The sequence below is a fragment of the Pteropus alecto genome, unplaced genomic scaffold (genome assembly GCF_000325575.1).
Source record: "Pteropus alecto unplaced genomic scaffold, ASM32557v1 scaffold35, whole genome shotgun sequence".
In the NCBI taxonomy this organism is placed as follows: Eukaryota; Metazoa; Chordata; class Mammalia; order Chiroptera; family Pteropodidae; genus Pteropus; species Pteropus alecto.
This window is the reverse complement of record NW_006437828.1, coordinates 13988092-13996818: the sequence shown is the minus strand read 5'-3', so window position 1 is coordinate 13996818 and position 8727 is coordinate 13988092. Positions and strand designations below refer to the sequence as shown.

Sequence of the window (8727 nt, the reverse complement as noted above, 5' to 3'; positions counted from 1 at the left end):
TGTGGACGCCGTGTGCCAACGCGCTCTCTCCGGGCGGCTGTGTGTGACTCTGGTCTTCGTCCACCTGCCGTCTTGTCTTGTTTCCTGTGTCTTCTCGTCATTCGTGCAGAATTCGTGTTTGTGAAGCTTCCGGGACAATTTTCAGGCTGCGACCTTTCAGCGGTGACTCCTGAGCCGTCCACACCACGGCACTGATTACGGGGGACCTCGGGGCCTCCGCCTTGTCGCCGTGGGGGGCCTCACGGGGTGGAGCCTGGTTTGAGGCCAGCTGCCCCACCCCACACGGCTTGGGGCTGGGTGGCACCGGACCGAGGCGCCGGCTGCGCTCTGCCGCGGGCTGGGGGATCCCCGCGAGTGCCTCCCGCGGCCGGAGGCCGCCCCTGGGGCCTGGTCTTCGGAGCGCCCCTGCTCGGGTCTTCATGCGCCCTCAGTGTCCCTCGGGGTGCGGGGGCCCCAGCACCTCCTCCAGGGCGGGCCGCTTGCACCAGCTGGAGCTGCCACGTGATGCCAGGCTCCTTTTTATTTTTATTTTTTAAAGAGAAGCTAGGAATTAGTTCGTTCTTCTGGTGTGTGCATGAGACAGCATGTAATTTCCGTTGTTGACGTCTAGTTTGCCGTTGCTTGTCAACCCTCTGTGGGGCATTAAAAGCCCTTGTGCGTCCAGACGTGGCCTGGACAGTCACCGAGCTGTCCCCGCAATGCTGGGGAGCAGCTCCTGAGGGAGACGCGGAACCGGTGTGTCCGTCCCCTCCTCGGGTGGCCGCCTCTCCTACATCTGAGAGTGTGAACAGCCCCGGCGCTGACATGGTTTCTGCTTAGGTTCACATGATCGTGGAATCCTTGTGTAGTGTAAGAGTGGCACGCGAACTAATTTTTCCAGATACGCAATATGAAGAATGCTGTGAAAGCCTCACTTATTTATTCTAAATAAGAGGTTACCTCCTAGACCAGCTCATCGCTGACAGCTACCAGGTCAGCTGCGTGGTGGACGGTTGGAGACCGTGTTGGACCAGCGGCTCTCTCCAGCCCGCTGCCCGCAGAGCTGGGCGTCCGCGTGTGTCGCCTCCGGCAGCAGCTCGGGGTGGAGGAGCCTGTCTGACTGTGGGAAGCGGGGCTGGCGGCCAGCCCGTTTCTTCGCCCGTCACCCAGGTGTAGGAAGAGCAGGGCTGGCTGCAGGTGAGGCTGTGACGCCCTCAAGCCCTTGGCTCAGGTGCCGCGTGACGCATCTCCTCTGGGCTCTGCTGGGCCTCGTCCTCAAGGGCCAAGCCCCAGCTGGTCCTGGGATGCGAGCGCGTAAAGCAAGGCTGGACACTGGCATCTAAAGGGACTCTGCTCAGAGGAACGGGCTAGTGCTGCATGCTGCCACCTGCGTGAGCTTCTGAGAATGGTCCGTTCACGGAACACAGCGGGGAGAGGTGTCGCCAGGGCTTGGAGTAGCATCAGAGGACTTGGTTCATTCATTGCTTTTCCCAAATAGCGACACTTCCTGTTGCCCGGCAGGACAGACTTTAGACAGGAGGATGGCTCTGCCCTGGGAAGTTCCCTCTGCGCATTCGGGCCACCGCGATGGGCCACACAGACCGGGTGCACATGGACCGGCGCTCACGGTCCAAGAGCTTCACTTCCTCCCGGTCGGAGGCTGCACGTCTGAGGTCAAGGTGCCAGCAGACTGAGCGCCCCCGAGGCCCGCCTCCCGCCTCCTTGCACTGTGACCTGCACGTCCCCCATGACTAGCGATGGGGGCATCGTTTCATGTGCTTATTGGCCATTCGTGTATCTTCTTTGGAAAAATATCTACTCAGGCCCTTAGATGACTTGGTGAGCTGAGTTTTTAAAGACCTTTTTGTTGTGTTTAGGGGTCGCCTGCGTGTTTTGGGTACCGGTCCCTCATCAGATAGGTACGTGGTTTGCAACCTTTTCCCCAGTCCGTGGGTTGTCGTCTCCTCCCCTCCATGTCGCACTTTGATGTGTCCACGAAAGTCTGACGTTCTCGCACTATCTTTTTTCTAAGAGTTTTGTACTTTTAAGTCTTTAGTTGTTTGATCCGTTCAGAGCTAATTTTTTAATGTGGTATAAAGTTTCGCTAGCAACAATTTCTCTATTTTGAGAATTTCTTTTTTTTTTTTTGGCCTCCATTTTTGAAAAGTAGTTTTGCTCAACGTAAGATTCTTCGTTGGGTTTTGTGTTTCAGCACTTTGAAAACGTCATCCCGCGTTCTGCTGAGCTCCTTGTTTCTGGTGAGATGTCAGCTGTTAACCTCCTTTGGGTCCCCTGCACATGACAGATCATTTCTCCTGCTTCTTTCAAGATCTTCTCTTGGCTTTTGGCTTTGGCATTAGAGGGGTCTGGATACGGATCTCGGCCATTTACCCTACTTGGAGTTTGTCGAGCCTCTTGGTTGGTAGACTGTTTTCTCATCAAATTTTGGGCAATTTGTTTCCAGCCGTGATTTCTTCGAATGCTTTCCTGCCTTGTCCGGTCCCGCTGTCTCTGGCGCGCCCGTCGCACATGCAGGGGTTTGCTGGGTGGCGTCCCCCTCGCTTCAGGGCCGCGTCCGTCTCACGGTGCTCGCCGCATTCCGCGGTCTGCATCGCCGTGTCTCGGGTTAGCTTGTTCCCCTGCCAGTTCGAATCTACTGTTGAGGTTTTTCTTTCTTTTTTCTTTTTCTTTTCTTTTTTAAAAACTTTTGAGATTGGTTTTTTTAGTTTCATTTTTTATTTTTTAATTTTTCAGTTACAGTGGACGTTTGAGATTATTCTATATCAGCCTCGGGTGTACAGCACTGTAGCCAGACACACACAGTTCACAGGACGACCCCCGGCCAGCCCAGCACTGACCTGGACCTGCCACGGCCCCCAGCATCACTGACACTGCTCCCCGTAACTCCCCTGCACCCGCCAACCCCCCGCCAAACGCTAGTTCGTCCTCTGTATCTGAGTCTGTTCGTTTGTTCCTTAGATTCCACATATAAGTGAGTTCGCAGGGCATCTGTCTCTCTCTGTCTGACTTGCTTCACTCAGCACAGTGCCCTCCAGGTCCATCTGTGTCATCACGGATGCTGAGATTTCATTCTTTTCAGGGCTGAGTAGTGTTCCGTTGAGTACGTGCACCACCTCTCTATCCAATTGTCTATCAATGGGCACCCAGGCTGCTTCCATATCTTGCTATTGTAAATCACGTGCGGTGAACGTAGGGGTGCATAGGTCTTTCATAATTAGTGTTTTGGATTTCTTTGGGTAAATACCGGGTCATTGGTAGCTGTATTTTTAAGTTTTTGAGGAAGCTCGATCCAGTTTTCCAAAGCGGCTGCACCAATTTGCAATCCCTCCAACAGCACACGAGGGGTCCCTTTTCTCCACGTCCTCGTCAGCGTTGGCTGTTTGTTGATTTATTGATGTTGTCATTCTGACAGGTGTGAGGTGGTATCTCATTGTGGTTTTAATTTACATTTCTGTGATGGTGAATTTTTAATTTCAGTTACTGTACTTTTCAAGTTAGGAATTTCCGTAGAGTTTTTTTTCTACAGTTTTTATGTCATTATCGATATTCTCTATTTGATGAAATCTTGACAGTTATTCTCTCAGCGTGGTTCCCGCCGTTCTTCGTAATGGATATGTTGGGGTCTCTGTCGTGATGCAGCTGGGCTCCCTCATGGGCAGATGCTGCGCCTGGTGGTTTTCTCTGTGTGAGCATCACACTTCCCTGCACTGAAACTGGACATTTTGGACGACATAGTGTGGGAACCCTGGATGCTGCTCTTTCCCCTGGGGCTCACTTCAGTTTATTCATCTGTTTTCTTGTTCAATGTTTTGGACACTTGCTGGACTATCTTAGTGACGTCTGCACCCCCTGTAGTGCGAAGCTTCTAAGGACACAGCCCCGCACACCATCACCCAGATAGCGGCGGTGCCGGTGGGTTCTGTTTGGCTGTTTCTTTTCCTCTCTCCCTTCACGGTCCTTCTGCCCCTGGTGCCACAGCCAGTGGTGGGGCCGCCGCTCCCCAGCTGATGCCTCTACTGTTTTCCGTGATGCCCAGGGGCATTGACTGTCCGCAGTCCGATCCGCTTATCGTGGGCCTCCTGTCAGGGTCGGTTTTCGAGGTCAGTCCTTGGGGTTCGTTCTGGCCCCAGTCACCTTCCTCTGCGTCTTCCCGGCGATGTTACCTACCTCCAGGTAAGCTCGTCGCCTGGAGACGGACCGCTGCTCTCCTGAACACCCGCCGTCACGAGGGAGCCCTGGGCTTTGGCTCCCCATGGTCTCCTTTGTGGAGAGCTGGGGTCCTCTGTCATCGTGGACGGGCTGTCCTTCGGCGTAGAATCTCCACGCCAGAGCCGGACTGGGCCGCCTGCTCTGTGAGTGCCGGCAGCCGCTCGGCTGGTCTTCTCGGCTTGCCGCTTGTCTTAGTGAGCTTGAGCTGCTGTAACAAACGCCACCGACCGCGAGGCTGAACTGAGAGGTGTCTGTTTCTCGCGGTGCTGGAGGCTGGAGCCTGAGGTCTTCGGTGCTGGCGTCCATTTCTTGGTGCCGGCTCGTGTCCTGGGTTTGCCGTCACGTGGCTTTGTGTGATGTGTGTGTATGTGTGGGTCAGGTAGATAGATATCTCATTTCTTTCTTTATGAGATCATTAACCCCATCATGGGGGTTCCACCCCAGGACCTCATCTAAACTGATCCCCTCCCGAAGACCCCACCAGTTAGTACATCACATTGAAGATGAGGGCTTCGACGTATGAATTGGGGGAGACAAACAGCAGTCTGTGGTGCCTGCCTTACAGAACCTTGGTACTCTGAGTGAGTGGGGGCGAGGACAGTGGGGTGCCAGTGAGCTTGGCTTTTGCCCCTGGCCTAGAGCTTCTGCCCTGTTAGTGGGCGCTGGGTGGGAGAAAGATGCTCCCAGCCTCTGGGTGGCCCTCAGCAGGCCATCAGCCTCATAGCCCAAGTTTGGGGAACGAGGGATGCTGGTGGCCTGGCCCTCCTGGCGAGGTGCTCGCAGGAGCCCGTCTTCCTGGCTGTGCCCACCTGGAGCCCACCTGGAGCCCACCTGGAGTGTGGCTTCTGAAATGCCGAGCTGGGGGGCCATGGGTTGTGTTCCTTGAGATTGTGTTTACTGTGGGCTATTTTTACTGAGATTTAGTTAATTTTCTTGAATAACTATTTCTCCAGTTGTTGCATGTCCTTAGCACAATTTCCAGACTTCAGATGGTTGCTTTTTTTTTTTTTTTTACCTCCTGGGTGCGTGACAGCACCTGGTCTTCTGAGGTGGTCTCCCATCCAAGTACTAACCAGGCCCGACCCTGCTTAGCTTCCGAGCTCAGACGGGACCGGGCTTGTTCAGGGCAGCACGGCCGTAGACGGGTGGTTGCTTTTCAATAAATGCTCTCGCCTGTTGTGGCTGTTTCAGTGGGGAGCCGTCCACAAAGCTCCTCACAGCCTGGCCTGCAGGTGGGACCCCAGTTCACGGATGAGGGGGCCTGGCTGGTCACAGCATACTGATCGGGGAAGCGTGAATTAAAACATCAGTTGTAGTTTTACGCCTGTCATGGTCACAGAAGTGGAAGAGCTAATGATCCAAATAATGCTGAGACGTGAGAGACAGTAGCTCACACATCGCACGCCGAGTGCACGTGCAGCCGTGGCGAGGGTGACGTGCCCGTGTCCAGCAGAGCTGGCGCCACGTTGCCTGCAGCCTGGGAATGTCACCTTTGTGTGTTGGTCCTCGGGGACATCTTACACACGTGCCCAAAGATGTGTGATATTTCCGGGTCATCGCTGACCTGCACACAGCACTCGAAAGGGTTGCTATGTACAGATGGGTGGGCGCCAGGATTGTGAGGGTCGTATCGTGGGGTGTCATCGTGCACCCTGGAACACACTGTCACAGTAATTTGTGGTTAAAGACCGGGAACATGTCACAGCATGGCGCTGGCCGAGTCCGAGGTGCGTAACGCTGGTGTCTGGAGCGGGCGGCGAGGTGGGCTGCTGTTGAGCGAGGCCTGGCTGCACCCCCCGTGGGCGTGGGGAGCCCCTCTGTGGGAACCCCATCCCCGGCACTGTGCCATGTGTGCATCTTCCTTCTGAACCACTTACCGCATCGTAGAAACTCACCGCGACGATCACTCAGGAAATAACTGTTATTCTGCTCAGGCAGGCTTCCTCCCGCTTCTGCTTTGCTCCATGGTCTGCGGTGCTTGGCTGTGACGCCGCATGACGTGCGCTGACCGCTTTTGTGCGAGCTCTCGCGAGGCCAGCACGCCGCCGTAAGCTGCAGCACTGCGAAACACGTGGAAACTGTCTGAACACTTCAGACTTAAATTCGGATGACTTAAAAATGTACAGTTCACGAAACATCTTGTATTGGTGTTTATGCATCGAGCTATGTCTGAGGTGGGTGGACAGTCAGCCTGCGTGGGTCGACTCAGGTCCAGACGTGGGCGTCCACCGGGTACATGTGACGCAGAGGTCCCTCCCTCCATCCCGGGGTGCGTGTCCCCAGTTGTCGGGAGCAGTGTTGAGGGGTCGTTCTGAGCACAGAGGGGGTGGCACCTGGGTGGTGAGGGCAGCTCCTGGCGTGTCCTGGGCGGTTGCCGTGGGTGAACGTCAGTGGCTGGTTAATGGTAGACCCCCCAGAAAATCAGTACAAGGATCTTTTAAGGCAAATAACGATTGACAGAAATCCAGGAAGCAATTCGGAAGTTGGGGTTCCAGGAACAGAAGGCCGGCAGGGTCCCCCTGGGGCCTCAGTGGGGGCATCGGCTTCTTGCGGTTCTGGGTGGGAAGCCAGAGAGGGACGCTGGCCAGGGTGTGGTCAGCACTGACGGGTGGCGTGGTCAGTCCCCTAGGAGGGAGTCTGTCCTTAACCTTGAATGCAGGAAAGGTGACGTTTTGTTTGGCCTGTAAGCTGTTATGTTTTGATCTGGTTTTCTATTTGTTTTTCATTTATACGGGACCTTTGAGGAAGTTTGGGGGGAACAGGAGTGAATCGGCACCTCCGTGGGTTAGGGACTCATGGAGGGGGCCGTGTGGGGACCTCAGCGAGTCAGACGCGTCACCCTTCTGCTGTGCCGGCAGACCGCAGGGCGACCAACAACCAGAGCCCCCACCATATCCTTCCAGGCACGCGAGCCTGTCCCGTTCTGGGGATCAGAGAGGACAGCTACGTGGCGGCAGAAGCCACTTGATGTGTCCTCGGCGTCCACTGGTGGCCTCCTGGATGCATGACAGAAAACGTAGTGGGTGCAGCGGAAGCCCCACCACCGGCTGCGGCCGTGCTGGCCGGGTTCCTGCAGCGGGGTGGCCAGCTCTACACAGGCAGCGTCCCCGCGGTGGGAGCAGCGGACCGCAGGCCGGGTCGCTGTGGGTGGGCGTCACACTGCCGGTGACAGGCCCTCTTACCCCTGGGCGGTTCCCTAGCGGCCCCTTCCAGGCCCTCCTGGATGTTTTCCTGCAGAGTCTGCTCGTCCTGGTGGAGAAGGTTCGGCGCTGTCCCGCGTGTTACAGTTTGGTTGCACAGCGCTAGCCGGTGAGGCGGGCCTGGGGACGCGGGCTGGGGACGCGGGCTGGGGACGCGGGCTGTGGGTGTTTCTTACTCTGTCTCCACATCGCACAGCCTGTCTCGGGCGGCGCAGCGTCCCTGCCCAGCGTGCACGTTCCTGGGGCCGCGCGCGCGTGCGTCGGGTGACGTGGGAGGGGAGCGCCACATCTCCGCGTCATCGTGCGGGGCTGCGCGATTTCAAACGCTCGTTCGGTTTGTTTCAACCCCGGGATGAAAACGTGTGTGCGGAGCCGTCGTTTTGACTTCTGGTATTGAGCGGGTTTTATTTATATGACAGTAAGTCGTATGTTTGTTAAAGATTTTACTAGTATTTCTTTGTATTAATACTTCGTATTTATGACTAATAAATACTATATTGTTTGGCACAACATACCACTAGTGTCAAACTCATGACTTGATTAGATAATTAGAATTAAACTTTCACGTTCAAAATTTTTGCTTATATTTTCTCCAGTGTCTAAAGGCTGTTAACATTTTTTCCTTGTTATTTCTTGACTCTGGTTAATAAAGAGGTTTGATTTCTAAAGATCTTCATAGAAGGATAAAGAACATCAAAGAAAATGGTCAATATCACCTCGCTTTTCTGAATCAAAGCGAGGTGCAAACAATGAGCGATGCCACAGAAGCACGCGGGCCTCGCCGCCGCGGCGAAGCGCTGTGGTTAGCTTTCCCGTGTCCATGGCCCTCTTCCAGTCTAAGTGTTGCAAGGACCACGTTATTCTGTGGATGGGAGGGTGACGGTAATGGGGTAGGAGCCGTCACTCTGAAGAGAGGAGGGGTTCAGTTCTCTGTGACACGGTGTCTCTCTTGAACACCTACACGCCAGGCTCAGGAATTAAGTTACTTCTTGGGGGCCAAACAACACACACACACACACACACACACACACACACACACACACGCACGCACAACCCTCAACCCAGTAGTAAACATGGAAAATGGACTAGAAACAGATTTACAATAAGAGTAAAATATTGGGAAGGTTTTCATGTATTACTTCTATCACTTCATATAAATTTTTTAAAAGAATGTGGGGACACCTGAAATCCCCAAGTCCCTGAACCTTTTGTCTTTAATCATGGAGTGAGTGGGTCTTTCTTCCAAAGCTCATCAAGCTCCGACAGCTTTCTAGTAGCAAAGATATTTCCCAAGTAGGAGGGACCCCAACTCCATACG

General features: G+C 54.6%; 1 pseudogene; it reads right to left on the bottom strand.

Moving 5' to 3' along the window:
* Window positions 1–5233: 5233 nt before the first annotated feature.
* LOC112482197 lies at window positions 5234–5352 on the bottom strand (annotated as a pseudogene).
* Window positions 5353–8727: the final 3375 nt, after the last annotated feature.